Here is a 16,117-nt window from a genome sequence, read left to right on the forward strand (position 1 = left end):
TCAACTAGATTTCTGCTTCCTGCCCTCAGAAAACTGATGGACCAAGGGCCTCTTTTCATTTTGTATTGTCTTTCTTTCTTTACTCCAAACTGATGATATTTTCCCAACACAAGTCTTCCAAAAGCCCCTTCACGTAGCTTCTTATCATCCCTGTGTCATGGTCACAAGGCAGTGTTCTAAGAGGAGGACAGTAAAAGTTAAACTTTGTTCCAATGTAACTGGATTCTCTCTCCCCTGTTCCGTGCTATTATTGTCTTATATGTCATAATCATTTCTTTGTACATTTTTATGTCTTTTAAGAAGTTAAGAGAAGAAAGGAGAAACATATAGTCTTTTATATTAATTCACATATTTACCATTTCTGATGCTCACTTCTGTCTATGGATTTTAGTTACTGTTTGATCTCATTTCTTTGTTTGAATATATCTCTATCCTCCACCCCACTTTGAACTATTATTGTCATACATATTAGATCTTTATGTGCTATTTGCCCAACAATATATTTTTATAATTATAGTTTCATGCAATGATATTTTAAATAAGTAAGAGAAGAAAAGAGGGAAAAAGTATATTTATACTGACTTTTATATATTTACCTATGTAAGTACTAGTGTTCTTTATTTATTGATATGGATTTGAGTTTCCATCTGCTGTTTTTCCTTTCAGGCTTATTTAGTATTTCTTGTAAGGCAGGTCTACTAGCAACAAATGTGCTTAGTCTTTGTTTATCCGTGAATGTCTTTATTTCACCTTCATTTTTGAAACAGTTTTTGTGGTTAGGACTGGAACTAGTGTGAGGCAAATAAGACACTCACCTTGGGCACAAAATTTAAGAGAAACCAAAAATCTCAGTAATCAAGAAATATATCAGAAATATCTGTCAATGGACATTTAGGTTGCTTCCATGTCTTGGCTATTATAAATAGTGCTGCTATGAACATTGGGGTGCATGTATCTTTTGAGTTAGAGTTTTCTTCAGATATATGCCCAGGACTGGGATCGCTGGATCATATGGTAACTCTATTTTTACTTTTTTAAGGAACCTCCATACTGTTCTCCATAATGGCTGCACCAATTTACATTCCCACCAACAGTGTAGGAGGGTTCCCTTTTTTCCACACCTACCTAGAGATTATCATACTAAGTAAAGTAAGTCAGAGAAAGACAAATGTCATATGATACCACTTATATGTGGAGTATAAAAAAAATACAAATGAACTTATTTACAAAACAGAAATAGACTTGCATACATAAAAAACAAACTTATGGTTACCAAAGGGGAAAGGGGGTGAGGGATAAATTTGGAATTTGGGGTTAACAGATACAGACTATTATATATAAAATTGATAAACAACAAGGACCCATTGTATAGCACAGAGAACTATATTCAATATCTTATTCAATATAACCTATAATAGAAAAGAATATGAAAAAGAATATGTATAACTGAATCACTTTGCTGTACACCTGAAACATTGCAAATCAACTATACTTCAATAAAAATAAAATTAAAACAAAAAGGAAACAACAGCAACAAAAAGAAAGTCCTTCATTTCAAAATAATGAAAAAAAGTTCATAATTTCTTCAAAGATGTCTAATTTTTTCCTTTATGTGTTTAAATACTTGATTCATCTGGAATTGATTTTCGTGTAAGAATATTTTTTAATTATCCAGTTTTCTGAATATCATTTATTGAATAATCAGTCTTTTCTTATTGATTAGAATTGCCACTTTTTTAAAAAAAATTAAAGACAGGCTCAGTATTACTCATTTTTCTTTGCCTCAGGCTCCCATAAGCTTGGCATGGCACGGCTGGATATAATTCTTCATTGAGAGATTTTTTCTTTTAGAATTTTGACAATGTTATGCCATTGCCTTTTGGTCACCACTCTTTCTAATGAGAAGTTAGCTATTCATATTAATATGGTTCCCGTGTACATGACGAGTTGCTCTTCTCTTGCTGCTTTCAAGATTTTCTCTTTGTCTTTTGGCAATTTGATATGTCTAGATGTTGAAATCTTTCTGTTTACCCCATGGAGTTCTTCAAGCTTCTTGGATGTGAAAAGTAATGATTCCTATCAAATCGGAGAAATTTTCAGCTATTATTTCTTCCAAAATTGTGTTCATTCTCTCTCCTTTCCTTCTGGGACTCCCATTACACATATGTGGGTATTTTTAATGTATCCCACAGGTCTCAGAGGCTCTGTTCATTTTTCTTTATTCCTTTTTCTGTCTTTTCTTCAGATTGGAGCATCTGTATTGACCTAGCTTCAAGTTTCCTGATTCATTTCTTCTGCCAGCTCAAATTTGCTTTCGAGATCCTCTAGTAAACTTTTCATTAAAGTTTTTATATTTTTCAACATCAGATTTTCCATTTGCTTCTTTTTAAAAATAATTTATTTTTTCTATTGCTAATCTCTACTTGGTAAGTCCCTGACATCATACTTCTTTTAATTCTTTAATCATACTTTTCATTAGTTCTTTGAATATATTTATGATAGTTGCTTTGCTTTGAAGTCTTTATCTTCTAAGTCTAGCATCTGGTCCTTCTCAAGATAGCTTCTATTGGCTTATTTTTTCCCCGTGAATGGGTCACACTTTCCTAGATGTATTTTTTTGCTGTCGCATAAATTTTGTTGAAAATTGGGCACTTTAGAGAATATACTATAGCAACTTTCAATTCTGATTTCTTCCCTCCGGAAAGCATTGCTGTTGTTTATTAGTTTGTTCAACGACTTCCCTGGACTAAGTCTTTGAAGTCTGTTTCACCTGAAGTGTATGGCCACCAATGTCTCAGCTTTCTTTTCTTTTTTAATTCTTTTTACTTTTAAATCTGGCTCCCTAGGATTTCTCCTGAATTAGAGTAACTCAGTAGGCAGCTAATGATTGATCAGAGATTTTGCTTAGAGTCAGTAAGGCTTCTACCTTTGCCACTGGCTCTATGTGTGGCTTGGGGAATGCTTTGAAACTTCAGTCGGTTTAGAAGTTTGGTCCTTATTTTACTTTCGCATGCATAAGGCCTCATGGCCCCATGTTCAGCCAATGATAACTAGATAGCTTGAATGCTTTCCAGTCTCTCCTGTGTGTATGTATGTCCTTGTGCACACATGCAACCTTCCTGAGCTCTAGGGATATGTGGGAGCTTATCAAACCCACTTTAGTTATCTCATTTCCTAGATCTCCTTGTTAAATTTCTGGCTGATCTGCTGATCTGTTACTTGTTCCAACCAGTGTGATCTCAGACTAACTGCAATGTTGGCCTTCCTGCATATTTGCCAGAAAGCGTTATTATTTTTATCAATACCCCCTTGGGCATATGTTTTTTTGCATTCTGTTCCAAATCAATTGGCCCATTCAGGCACTTAGGCTGCCTGTTCTCACAGTGTGCGCCACTCTGGTAGACTGTGTGCTGTGGAGCTGATGGGGTATGGAATGCAGAATGGAAGCACCCCCTGTCTAAAACTCCACAGACTCTCACTGTTCTTACAGCGGTTCAGTCATTTTTCCTGCATCAATACTGCTTAAATTGTGTCTCTGGTCAATTTCCAGAGTCTTTAAATTATTGTTTTTGAAAATTTTTATCCGGTTTTATCATTACTTTTTTTGGAGAGTATGTGCTAAGCTTCTTTCTGGAGAAAAGAGAACCTTCCTTATGAGGTTCTGTCTCCTGCAAGACTTAGCCCTTAAAGCCACACAATGTCACTTCTGCTTTATTCTATTGATCATAGCAAGTCATAAGGGTAAACATATTCTGAGGATGGGGAAATAGGCCTTACCTCTTGATGGGAAGAGTGATAAAAAGCTATAATGCTAAGTGGCAAGCATACAGGGACAGAAGAATTATTGCAATCATCTTGCCATGCCAGCAATCTATTACAGTGTGAATAGATGGAGACAGAGATAAAATAGAGAGACAAAGATATGGATAAGGATATAGATATGGATTTAGACACAGATATACATTTAGATCATTATATCCTTATCCTTATCTAAATACTTAGTGAAAAGTGAAAAACATGTTAAAGAAGAGACAGAAGTAAAAGGAGTTGTTAAAAACAAAGCCTCTATTTTATTTTATTAACATCTTTATTGGAGTATAATTCCTTTACAATGGTGTGTTAGTTTCTGCTTTACAACAAAGTGAATCAGTTATACATATACATATATCCCCATATCTCTTCCCTCTTGCGTCTCCCTCCCTCCTATCCTCCTTATCCCACCCCTCTAGGTGGTCACAAAGCACTGAGCTGATCTCCCTGTGCTATGCGGCTGCTTCCCACTAGCTATCTATTTTACATTTGGTAGTGTATATATGTCCATGTCACTCTCTCCCTTTGTCCCAGCTTACCCTTCCCCCTCCCCATATCCTCAAGTACATTCTCTAGTAGGTTTGCGTCTTTATTCCCGTCTTGCCCCTAGGTTCTTCATGACCATTTTTGTTTGTTTGTTTTTTAGATTCCATATATATGTGTTAGCATACGGTATTTGTTTTTCTCTTTTTCACTTAATTCACTCTGTATGACAGACTCTAGGTCCATCCACCTCACTACAAATAACTCAATTTCGTTTCTTTTTATGGCTGAGTAATATTCCATTGTATATATGTGCCACATCTTCTTTATCCATTCATCCGATGATGGACACTTAGGTTGCTTCCATGTCCTGGCTATTGTAAATAGAGCTGCAATGAACATTTTGGTACATGACTCTTTTTGAATTATGGTTTTCTCAGGGTATATGCCCAGTAGTGGGATTGCTGGGTCGTATGGTAGCTCTATGTTTAGTTTTTTAAGGAACCGCCATACTGTTCTCCATAATGGCTGTATCAATTTACATTCCCACCAACAGTGCAAGAGGGTTCCCTTTTCTCCACACCCTCTCCGTCATTTATTGTTTGTAGATTTTTTGATGATGGCCATTCTGACTGGTGTGAGATGATATCTCATTGTAGTTTTGATTTGCATTTCTCTAATGATTAATGATGTTGAGCATTCTTTCATGTGTTTGTTGGCAATCTGTATATCTTCTTTGGAGAAATGTCTATTTAGGTCTTCTGCCAATCTTTGGATTGGGTTGTTTGTTTTTTTGATATTTTTGATATACAAGCTGCATGAGAGCTGCTTGTAAATTTTGGAGATTAATCCTTTGTCAGTTGCTTCTAAACCCATGCACATATGGTCACTTTATCTTTGATAAAGGAGGCAAGAATATACAGTGGAGAAAAGACAGCCTCTTCAATAAGTGGTGCTGAGAAAACTGGACAGCTACATGTAAAAGAATGAAATTAGAACACTCCCTAACACCATACACAAAAATAAACTCCAAATGGATTAAAGACCTAAATGTAAGGCCAGACACTATCAAACTCTTAGAGGAAAACATAGGCAGAACACTCTATGACATAAATCACAACAAGATCCTTTCTGACCCACCTCCTACAGAAATGGAAATAAAAACAAAAATAAACAAATGGGACCTAATGAAACTTAAAAGCTTTCGCACAGCAAAGGAAACCATAAACAAGATGAAAAGACAACCCTCAGAATGGGAGAAAATATTTTCAAATGAAGCAACTGACAAAGGATTAATCTCTATTTTATTTTTAAAAAATTTTTATTAGAGTATAGTTGATTTACAATGTTGTGTTAGTTTCAGGTGTACAGCAAAATGAATCAGTTATACATATACATATATCCACTCTTTTTTAGATTCTTTTCCCATATAGGCCATTACAGACTATTGAGTAGAGTTCCACTGCAATGAGACAGAAGAGACTGTATTTCTGGAAACAGATTTACTTGAAAGTAACAAACTATTGGAATTTTTGAGGTTTGCATGTATGGGCAATTCTCTTCAAATTAGTACAATCTCTTTCTACCACTCCCTCTCATTTCTTTTATGAACTTCAGGGAAAAGTGTTTTTATAGATCTAATGTTTTACATGGCTTTATATATAGTTACAACTATTTTTGTGTAACAGGCCCTAAATCATTACATTCAAGTGCAAGCATGTCTGAATACTAAGGTTTTTGCAAAAGACAATCCAAATAAAGTTTCATCACGTGAAATCTACAAGTAAGTAATTTTAATTCTACATCAAGTTAAGTCTTGTACAGACAGCATTTATTTGTATTACACCCCATATTTTTCCCACAGGAAATGTTTCACATGCTAATGGAGGTGTTTTTTCTTAGGAATAGAAAAGGGTAGATTTGAGACTTAAGTGAACTGTGCTTAATGAGTTAACTCAATGTGTAGAACAGTACTTGGCACATAATAAATCCACATATGTATTAGCTATAACCACTCAGAATAGTGGTAGTAGATAAAAAGGGGTTATGGAATTGGGTAAGAGTTGCAAAGTCATCTCAATAACTTCCTCTTTGTCACTCACGACAAAGCAAAATAATACATGAAGTTTAGTGGGATCTGAAGGCAAAGTTTAAACTGGGCAGAATTTCCAAAAAATCTCTATTCTAGGACTATTTGTTCCTTTTTATTTGGTTACTTTTAGCAGATAAAGAGCTAAGAAATATACCTCAACTTCTCCTATGTAACTGGAGTGTTCATGTTTCAATTTGGAGCATAACTATCCATTAGCAGCAATAAGAGATAGTTTAAAGTATAACACACACGCCCACATTAAAAGGAACACCATAGTCTCTTCTCTACTAGGTTCTCCCTCCCTTGATATGCCCCAAAATCCCTCAGAATGCTTACTTATTATGAAAGACCAGCCATGTTTGCCTTTGGCTTGCAGATAGAACCAGAACTGATTGTACCCTCTCTGAGAATGATGAACTCCACAAAGGCTATGAAAAGCTGAGTGTGCAGAATATGCTATGTGGCTTCTGCCTGTTAATGCAGCTGAAACCTGTAGAGTCCAAGGAAATTCTCCATTCATCACAGCCTGCACTGGACCATGTTACTACTGTCTTCGTAGTGATAGTTGCTGCAATCACCAGAGTGGTTCTTCAGGTACAAGATAGGAAAGTCATCACACAGCCATAAATGTTAGCATTAAAATTGGTCTGAGCCTCCAACGTGACAGTTCTTAATTCACTCAGACCACCCTAAGTACAAAGGCTCCCTACCCCCCACCCCACCCAGGTGGATGACTAATTTGGGAGTGGTTCTGGTGTCTGTGACCCCACAGACCCAAAACCATAGTTCCCCCTTGACTATACACTCAGAGCAAGGATCAACTCACCAATTCTGCCTCTTTCTACCCTCATGGAAACTTTTTTCCCTAGGAGCTTCCACGCCTTCCCTCAACCCAGTCATTATACACGGATCCATTAATTTTGAATAGTTTCTATTACCATGCCTTCACTAATCTTTTTCTTCTGCAGTGTCTAAGCTACTATTTATCTCATCCAGTGTATGTTTCAACTCAGACATTATAGTTTTTATCTCTAGAAGTTCAATTTGGCTATTCTTATTTTTTCCATGTCTACTTAACTTTTTTTTAACATAGAGAATATAGTTATAATAATCGTTTTAGTGTTTTTATCTGCTAATTCTAATATGTCAGTTCTGGTTTCAATTGATTGATTTTCCACCCATTTAAATATTCTAATTTCCTGCTTCTTTGCATGCCTTGTAATCTTTGATTAGATGTCAGACATTGTGAATTTTATCATGTTGAATGTTGGATATTTTTGTATTCCTATCAATATTGAGCTTTGTTCTGGGATACAATTAAGATAGTAGGAAACATTTTTATCCCTTTGCATCTTGCTTTTAAGATTTATTAGGGACCAGAGCCATGTTCAATGTTTGGCTAATTTTTTCCCACTGCTGAGGCTAAACCCTTCTGAACAATCTATCCTATGCCCCGGGCACACTGAGGTTACATTGAGGTTTTCCCAACTGGCTGGCTGGAAAAGAAACTATACCCAGCCCTGTGTGAGTGCTCATACTCATCCCTCTAAGTCTTCTGGGGGATTTCCTTGCCTCTGATAGTTTCCTCACACATATACAGTAATGAGTATACTGTTGCATAGCCAGGGGAACACTCTGTATATCTCTGGATTCTCCCTCCTCTTTAGTACTCTGTTTTTTGAACTCTAGCTGCCTTTGTCTCCCTGGATTCTCAGCTCCATCAACACAACTCAAGGAGTCTGCTAGCTCCTCCTGTGTTCCTCCTATTTGCACCACAGCCTGGAAACTCTTTTAAAGCAGTAAGCTGGGGCAAAAGTAGGACTCATCTGTTTCCTGTCTTTCAAGGATAACTGTCTTATGTTGCCTGATGTTTGGTGTCCTGAAAACCATATAATTTCATATATTATTTTTCTTTTCTTTGTAGTTTCAGATGGAAGGATAAATTTGGTCCCTGTTATTCAATCCTGGCTATAAATGAAAGTACACCCAAATTTTGAATATCAGACAGACTTCAATAATTTTCCATCTTGAGAGGAATGATTTGAAGAAGTGGTACTTTGAGAATGTCTAAACAAGACAGGTTTATAGATGGCAATCTTATTGGAAGAAGGGACTTAAAGCTGTGTTTGCATAGCAGATTACATAATACTGAAATAATCCACATTCTATCAAAAAATGAGGGAGATTATGGGGAGGGGCATAAACCTGGTTGGTTCTGCCTTCGGGTTGGGGTCTCAATCTCTTTTTTACCAATACAACTCTTGGGATTTTTAGGCAAATCTGTCCGAAATCTTTACATCAGGTTCAAACACCATATTTGAAAAGTGTTTACCCACACATAATTAAAATTCTACCCACCTCTTCTCAACAATTCAACCCATGGGAAGGAGAATGCCTCACAGAATATAATAACATAGCAAGTACTTCTGCTCTGGAACTTTGCACAGTCTGCCTGCTTACTTGTGGATCTGGCGTGGAATACAAAAGGGACACATTGTGGGCTAGCTCAGGAGTGGGATAAAGTTAACAAGAACACCCCTGCTGAAAATACATGGTCACGTTTGCCAGATTTATTTCACTACCCATACTTCAAGTGGATACAAAGCAGCCCAGCACATGCCTACATAAGGCCTGGGTGATTCTCCAGAGCAGGGTTGTAGAGAAAGATATCTTATTCTACCTTCCATGCATGAAGATGCATCAATCTAAGAAACCCTCGCTCTCCCTCTGAGTTCTTACAAAGGCTACTGTCTAAAGCAGATGCCGTATTTTTCAAGAACCTATACTCACCCACATGGAAATAAATTCATCTTTTAATTTTTAAAATAACTTCACAAAAATGATAGTTTTAGGTGCTTCAAAGAATACATAAGTATCTGACAAGGAAGTGCCTGTGATCTAGTGGGGAAGTAAGTCATGTATTTATTAAGAGTAGCACAAGGGAAGGAAAGGTAAATAAGAGGTAAATAACAATATGAAGTGCCAATAGAACAGATGTCATGGGTTATAAAACAAGTGGTAGTGGGCTTCCCTGGTGGCGCAGTGGTTGAGAATCTGCCTGCTAATGCAGGGGACACGGGTTCAAGCCCTGGTCTGGGAAGATCCCACATGCCACGAAGCAACTAGGCCCGTGAGCCACAACTACTGAGCCTGTGCGTCTGGAGCCTGTGCTCCGCAACAAGAGAGGCCACGATAAGTGAGAGGCCCGCGCACTGTGATGAAGAGTGGCCCCCACTTGCCGCAATTAGAGAAAGCCCTCACACAGAAACGAAGACCCAACACAGCCAAAAATAAATAAATAAATATGTCAATTCATTTAAAAAAACAAAAAACAAGTGGTAGAGAAAACAATCATATTCTTAAGTTCAGAAGGATGTGTAATCACTAACTGGGTTGGTTTAAAAAGGTCTCATGGAAGAAGTGGGACTTGTGATGTGCTTAATAGGATTTCGGTAAACAGATTTTGAATTTTTTCTTCTACAAGATTCATTATTACTCATTTTGTTATAACTTTCACTTCACAGACTCACCTTCAAAGGTAAAGGAAAGTTTCAAGAAAGGGAAGGTGTAAACAATTATAAAATTCAGCATTCCCTACAGTAGAAACTCTGAAGCATTACATCCTAGAGACAGCTGAATCCCAGCTTCTCCTGGGCTCTCTCCAGCTGTGGTGGTCCCACAAAATAGCTTCTAAACTCCTCTTTCACCAAGATGGGGAGGAAGAGACATCGTTCATAAGGCAGGTACTATTTCATTGACTACGTAATAGCGCAAAGAATTGCCCATCATTCTCATCATTACCTGATTCAGTGAACATGACTAAATGAGACAAAGTTGTTTCGATACTGCTGTGTATGTTCATGCAAGATCGGTAGCATCATTTTTCTGCTGTCTGTGGAAGTATCTTATAGACTGGATGCTAGAAAACTGCTGAATGTGGAACTGCTTGTCAATGAAGCAGAGAGAGTGTGCTATTTACTCCTCCCTCCCCAGGACATAGAAAAGCAATAATGTTCTACATATATCAAGAGAAGTGTTAAATAGAGCTAGAGAAAGTTAAGACTCATGGAATTGGACAAACGAAAAAAACTAAACCCATGAAGAAGGTAAATATAATGCTGCATGCTCTCCTACAGCACAAAGGTAAATTGGGGCAAGTTAAAGAGAGGTACATGCAACCAGGGAGGTGAAAGCACTGAAAAGTGGTCATTACATTTAGAACATAATAGATGAACCCTCCAGTGCATGGCTTATAAGTGAAAGCAAAACATTCTCTTGGATTATGGGACCTTTTCCTGAATTGGCTCGATACATTCAAAATATAAAGTGTAATTTCAAAACATCTTAAATGAAGTTTGGCAATGTATTTCATAAAATTATTGTCACCATTATAATTACTCTTCAGATTGGAATTTCAGGAAGTCTTCTTTATTTCATTTCCCATTTCCTACAACATCTCACTTTTAATGTCAAATAGAATTTTTTTCAAATCATGCTACTATGACTTTATCATATAAATTTTTGAATATTATGAGTGCATAGAGGATTCAAAGATATTTTTTCAACTATAATGCCAAATCTTTGTCATTATTCCGGTGCAAAATACTTTAAAGTCACTTCTGTGTGAAGAATAAGTATTGATAATTAAATCCAGGAATTCCACCATTTTCCTTTTAGAAATAACTACCAATATGTAAATAAAATAACATTTCTATGCTATTCACATCAGAAGTTGAATTATATATATGCATTATGAATACAAAGATGGATACACATCCCAGGGTGTGTTCATCAGGCAGAGGTGTGTGAAATGAAACATGTGAGAATCAGATAACTATGTAAATTAATATTGTTTAAGTCATTGTGTATAACAGCTATGCTTGTGTTTTATAACCTCAAAAGACAGAGATAAATGAAAAGCAACAAGACATTATAATCACTATTCCATATTGAAGTCAAAACCCTTAAAAATGTTTTTAAACACTTCATGTTAATGGTTCATTAATGTATTGCCAATTTTATTGATTGACTTCTGTGTGCCAGGCACTACAACGAGAAAAATTATTAAATTTTGCAAAATAGTTAATCCTATAACTAATGAACATTGACTTTCATTAGATGTAGTAGAAAGAGCGTTGGACTGGGTGTCTAAATGTGGCTCTGCCTTCACCTGGCTTAATGACCTTTGAAAGGTTACTTAGCCTCACCCTGGGTTTTAATATTCTTAATATTCTATAAACTAGATCATACCTAAATTGCAATGCAGCTCGAAATTCCCATGTTCTTATGAAAGATAAATTTATCTTTATTTTTAAATAAGTATGGTTAAATAAAATTTTAAGATGAATTAGAAAAACTGGTTAGGCTGTGATGCTAATGAAATCATGCTAATTTCCATAATTCCCATTTTGACCTAAGTTCTAAAACAGACTCATACTAAGTCCTACTGACCAGCCTTGCAGAAAAATGCTGTGATTCAGGGGTAAGGCATGGGTGTGACAGATAAGTGACAATCCAACTAAAAGCACACACCCTGCTGATGATAGCACCATAGTTTCACCTTTGTAGACCAAAGAACAACAGCAAGATTCACGGATTTAGGCTGATTTTCCATTACAGAAACTAATAGGAGTTTTCAGGAACTTGGTGAAAGTCAGAAGGTAAAAGTGGAATCAGGACAATTGCCCTTTTGGTGGTGGCCTGAAAAGGCACTGACAGTTCAAGAATGGTGATAAATAGAGGCTAAAGGAACTGGGAGAAAGGACTTTTCCTGCTCAAAGACAGAAGGTGTGCTCCTTACGTCCTGAGCTGCAGATCCTGCAGCCATTTTTAGGAGCAAACAAGGCAAGGTACTGTGTATGATTCAAAGCCAATTTTCGTTTAGATCCTCAAACAAGAGATATTTATTTTGTGCCTACCATGTGCCTGGCACAATTCTAGCAATAGGGATACAAGAAAAAGTTCCTACCCTGTGGAGCTTATATTCTAGTTGGCAAGACAAACAATACACATTAATGAAAAACTAAGTGAAATAACTTAGTGGAGAGAGGGCTATGAGAACTATGACGTAATGTAATGGGATAGCGTGAAAGAAGAGGGAGAAGGGCAGTGATAATGAAGCTAAGGTAGTCAGCGAGGCCCTGCCTGAGAAAAAGGCATTTGAGATGAGACATGAATTGTGAGAAGGAGGCAGCCTTACAAAGGTGTTGGGGAGACGTGTTTTAAGTAAGGAAATAGCCCCAAAATGGGACTCCGGAGCGTTTAAGGAACAGAAAGTTCTTGAAAAATGGAGCCTGAGGGATAAAAAGAAAAGATATCTTGGAGGTACTTGCAGGCCGTAGAAAAGTGTCTCAATGTTGTTTCAATTGCATTGGGAAGCCATTGAAAGTTGTAAGCAGGTAAATAATATGACTTATGTTTTTAAAAGATTACTATGTCTCGGTGTAAATCATATAGTTTGGGAATGAGAAAGGGAAAAGTAAACTTTATATAAAAATTCATAAAGCTTTTCTTTAAGAAAAAAATCTGATTTTAAAACGTGAAACATTTGCTTTATCTACATATGTGACTGAATGTCAAGATGCCTTTAATAAAGGCTTAATAAGGTATATTTGTTATTTGTCTGTCTTGTAATCCATGTTGTAAAACACAGTCTCCAAGGGGAGGAATAATGTTTAATAATGTCCGAAAGAGGGCCTCAGGATGGGCAGGGTGGGTGAGATGTGGGAAAGAAGATTGGAAGGAAGTGGATAATACATGGAGTGGAAATCTCAGCACAAACAGGAGGTCAGCAATCAAAAACGTGATTTATGGAAAAGTGCAAAAAGGGGAACCCACATAATTTAACTTATCCTAATAAACTGGAAATATGAAATGATGACAGGAAATGGATTTGTACTTTCTAGAGACAGTATAAACATCTTTTCTTAGTTTATTTAACTTAATGGATCAAGATTTAGGAGGACAATTATTACAGTACATGGAAGTAACAGATGCAGATAAATATCTAGATTTTTCCATGAAAGGCTTGACCCAGTATAACAATATGTATATGCGTGTTTTTTTCCTAAATACTAAATAACATATCTTCAGGAAAATACTCTACACAAAGAAAATAAGAACAATAACACAAAACTGCAAAAGAAATTTCCCATAATTTTATATATCACCAAAGAAAATCACTGCTTTTAACACTTTGATTTATGCTTTCCAGTCTTTTTCTATGTATATATATTTTACAACAGGAGTTTCATATTGTATATATCACTTTGTTGTCTGCTTTTATCATTTAATGTAAGGCCACATATATTACATTTTGTGCATTTTCTTTTTTTCTACCATAAACCTATATTAGATTCTAATTAAAACAGTTATATGTGGTATCATAATCAAAACTGGTTAATATTTTAGAGAGAAAATCTGAGAAAATGCTGTTATATAAACAGTTCAATTTTAAATTTATAATTAAAACAGGAAATTAGTTTCTCTTTCAACTTAAATTTTATCTGATTATCACTTAACCACTCACTCTACCTGTATAATATCTTCTATGAATTTGGCACCATGCAATGCAGTGTGCATGTTGGGAAGGGGACTCTCTCAGTGTCCTGACAGGCCTGACGACCAGAAAAATAAGTAGGTCTTATGTGTTGGCTCTTGTAGTACATTTTTACTTAAAAACAATATTATAAATATGATTTGTTGCTTAGGCTAGCTGCAAAGACCTAGATAGTCCATAATGTACCTAAAATAAAAAATTATTCATGGAGAAGTCTGGACTAGCCCATAAATAGTACTAAATTCCTTCTATTAGATTTGGAGATAGCATGGTATGGCTAGTAGCAGCTGATACCCATAATAACTAACTCATAGCATTGTTGGATGCATTAAAAAGACAGCAAATAAAAGACATCTGGTACCAAGTATGTACCATGAAGGTTGGTTCTTTTTCATTCCATTTCCTTCTTCTTTCCTTCCACCTGAATGCAATTACCTTTACTTACATTTGTTTCTATGGTATTCTGAAGTGCCAATAAACTGACCTTTGGAAAACAAAATAGGGAGTTGCCGTACCTAAGCCATCCCTAGAAGCAGTGTGGAACCTAGAAGAAAAACTAAGTGAAATAAAGAGTAAATCACTTTATGTGCATTCCCCTCACAGTACAAGTCTGTTCAGGAAAAATCAAGTTAAAATAAATATTTAGAGCAGTGGTGATGGAAATAAGTATAAACTATGAGCATGTAGGTGAATAATTTTTATACATGAAATTATTGAGAGAGAAGAATTGAAGAGAGAAGGCACTTTGCCTTGGATACGGCCTTAGGACTCGATAAAAATAATAGCAAATGGCACAGCATTTTTCTTCTACATATGACCTTCTTCTCCTTCTGAGTCACTGCAGCGTACTAGCAAATTCATCCTAAGATGAGGGGAGGCCAGCATGGGGCAGTCATGGCTAGCTGACCACCAAAGACACATGCTCCTCCCTTGAAGGCTAGAGTTGTTGTTGCTGCCTGCCTGTCCCAGCCCCTTTGCTTTTATGAAGAGTTGTGTGACTAGTTCTGGCCAATGGTTGTGAGTGAAAGTAACTTCCAGGCTAAGGTGATTAAAAATCCAGTATGAGATCCTCTTGTTCTCTTCTCTTCCTGTGGCAACCCTGGAGCTATATATTGAAGAGGGCAACACCACAAGATGGAAGGAGCCTAAATTCCTGACTTGGAGGAGTGCTATCTAGGAGAGCTCACTAACAAAAATATCCACTTTGGATATGGTCTGTGTGAGAAATAAATAACATACTGGTACTGCTTGTTTGGGCAGTTAGACTACATTTACTAATACACAGAATAATTGGCCATTTGAGGATTGGACTAAAAATAAATGACGAATGACATCTAGTGTGTTTACAGGAAGTAAAGAGGATTGACCATTTTGGTCCATCTGGATCAGTGAACGTTTGTTTACTTGAGAAGAGAGGTAAGCTGGGTCCTGAGAATGATTAAAAAGAGAAGAGGAGGGAAAAAGGGAAACCCAGGCAGAAGCACCAGCACAAGCAAATGCATCATGATAGCAATGGGTAACGTATGTCTGCAAGATAATCAATAGACCAGTTTGGCTTGGGGTAAATTTGAAAAAGGATTCTGAGATGTCAGGAACTTTCTGGAGTAAAGGGAATTGGGGCTTTGAATACCATGTCATGAACTTGATCCTGTCGGTGAAGGGGACTCATTGAAAATTTTACCATAGTGCTATGGAGATGATTTTAGGAAGGTGTGAGGAGATAGGAAATAGGAGAGCCAAAAAAAAAAAAAAAAAAAAAAAACCACCACCACCACCAAAAATAAAAAAACAGAACAAAAAACCTTAAGTTAAGATGCTGGGAGGATGGAGGCAGCAGGTAGAAAATAGTAGGTAGCACAAACTCTCTGCTCTTCTCAGATTTGTCCTTCTCCTCTCCACAGATAAGATCTATTCAGGCCGTGCTTGTGCTCCTTGCTATGTGGCGGCAGTCTTTATTGTCTAGCCAACAGCCATTTTTCCGTTCTTATTTGCCAACAAATATCCTGAGTTTGCGCCAGCAATGTGTGCTGTTCTAGAGATAAATTGATGTTGTTTCAAGTCTGTCATTTCTATCACATACCTCTCTACCAGGTGAAATTACAGAAGGGCCAGGTGAGTCAGGACTCCTTAATGAAATGTCAGGGGAAGCCTGCTGAGGACCGCTGGGAAATTAT

The sequence above is a fragment of the Balaenoptera ricei genome, chromosome 5 (genome assembly GCF_028023285.1).
Source record: "Balaenoptera ricei isolate mBalRic1 chromosome 5, mBalRic1.hap2, whole genome shotgun sequence".
NCBI lineage: Eukaryota > Metazoa > Chordata > Mammalia > Artiodactyla > Balaenopteridae > Balaenoptera > Balaenoptera ricei.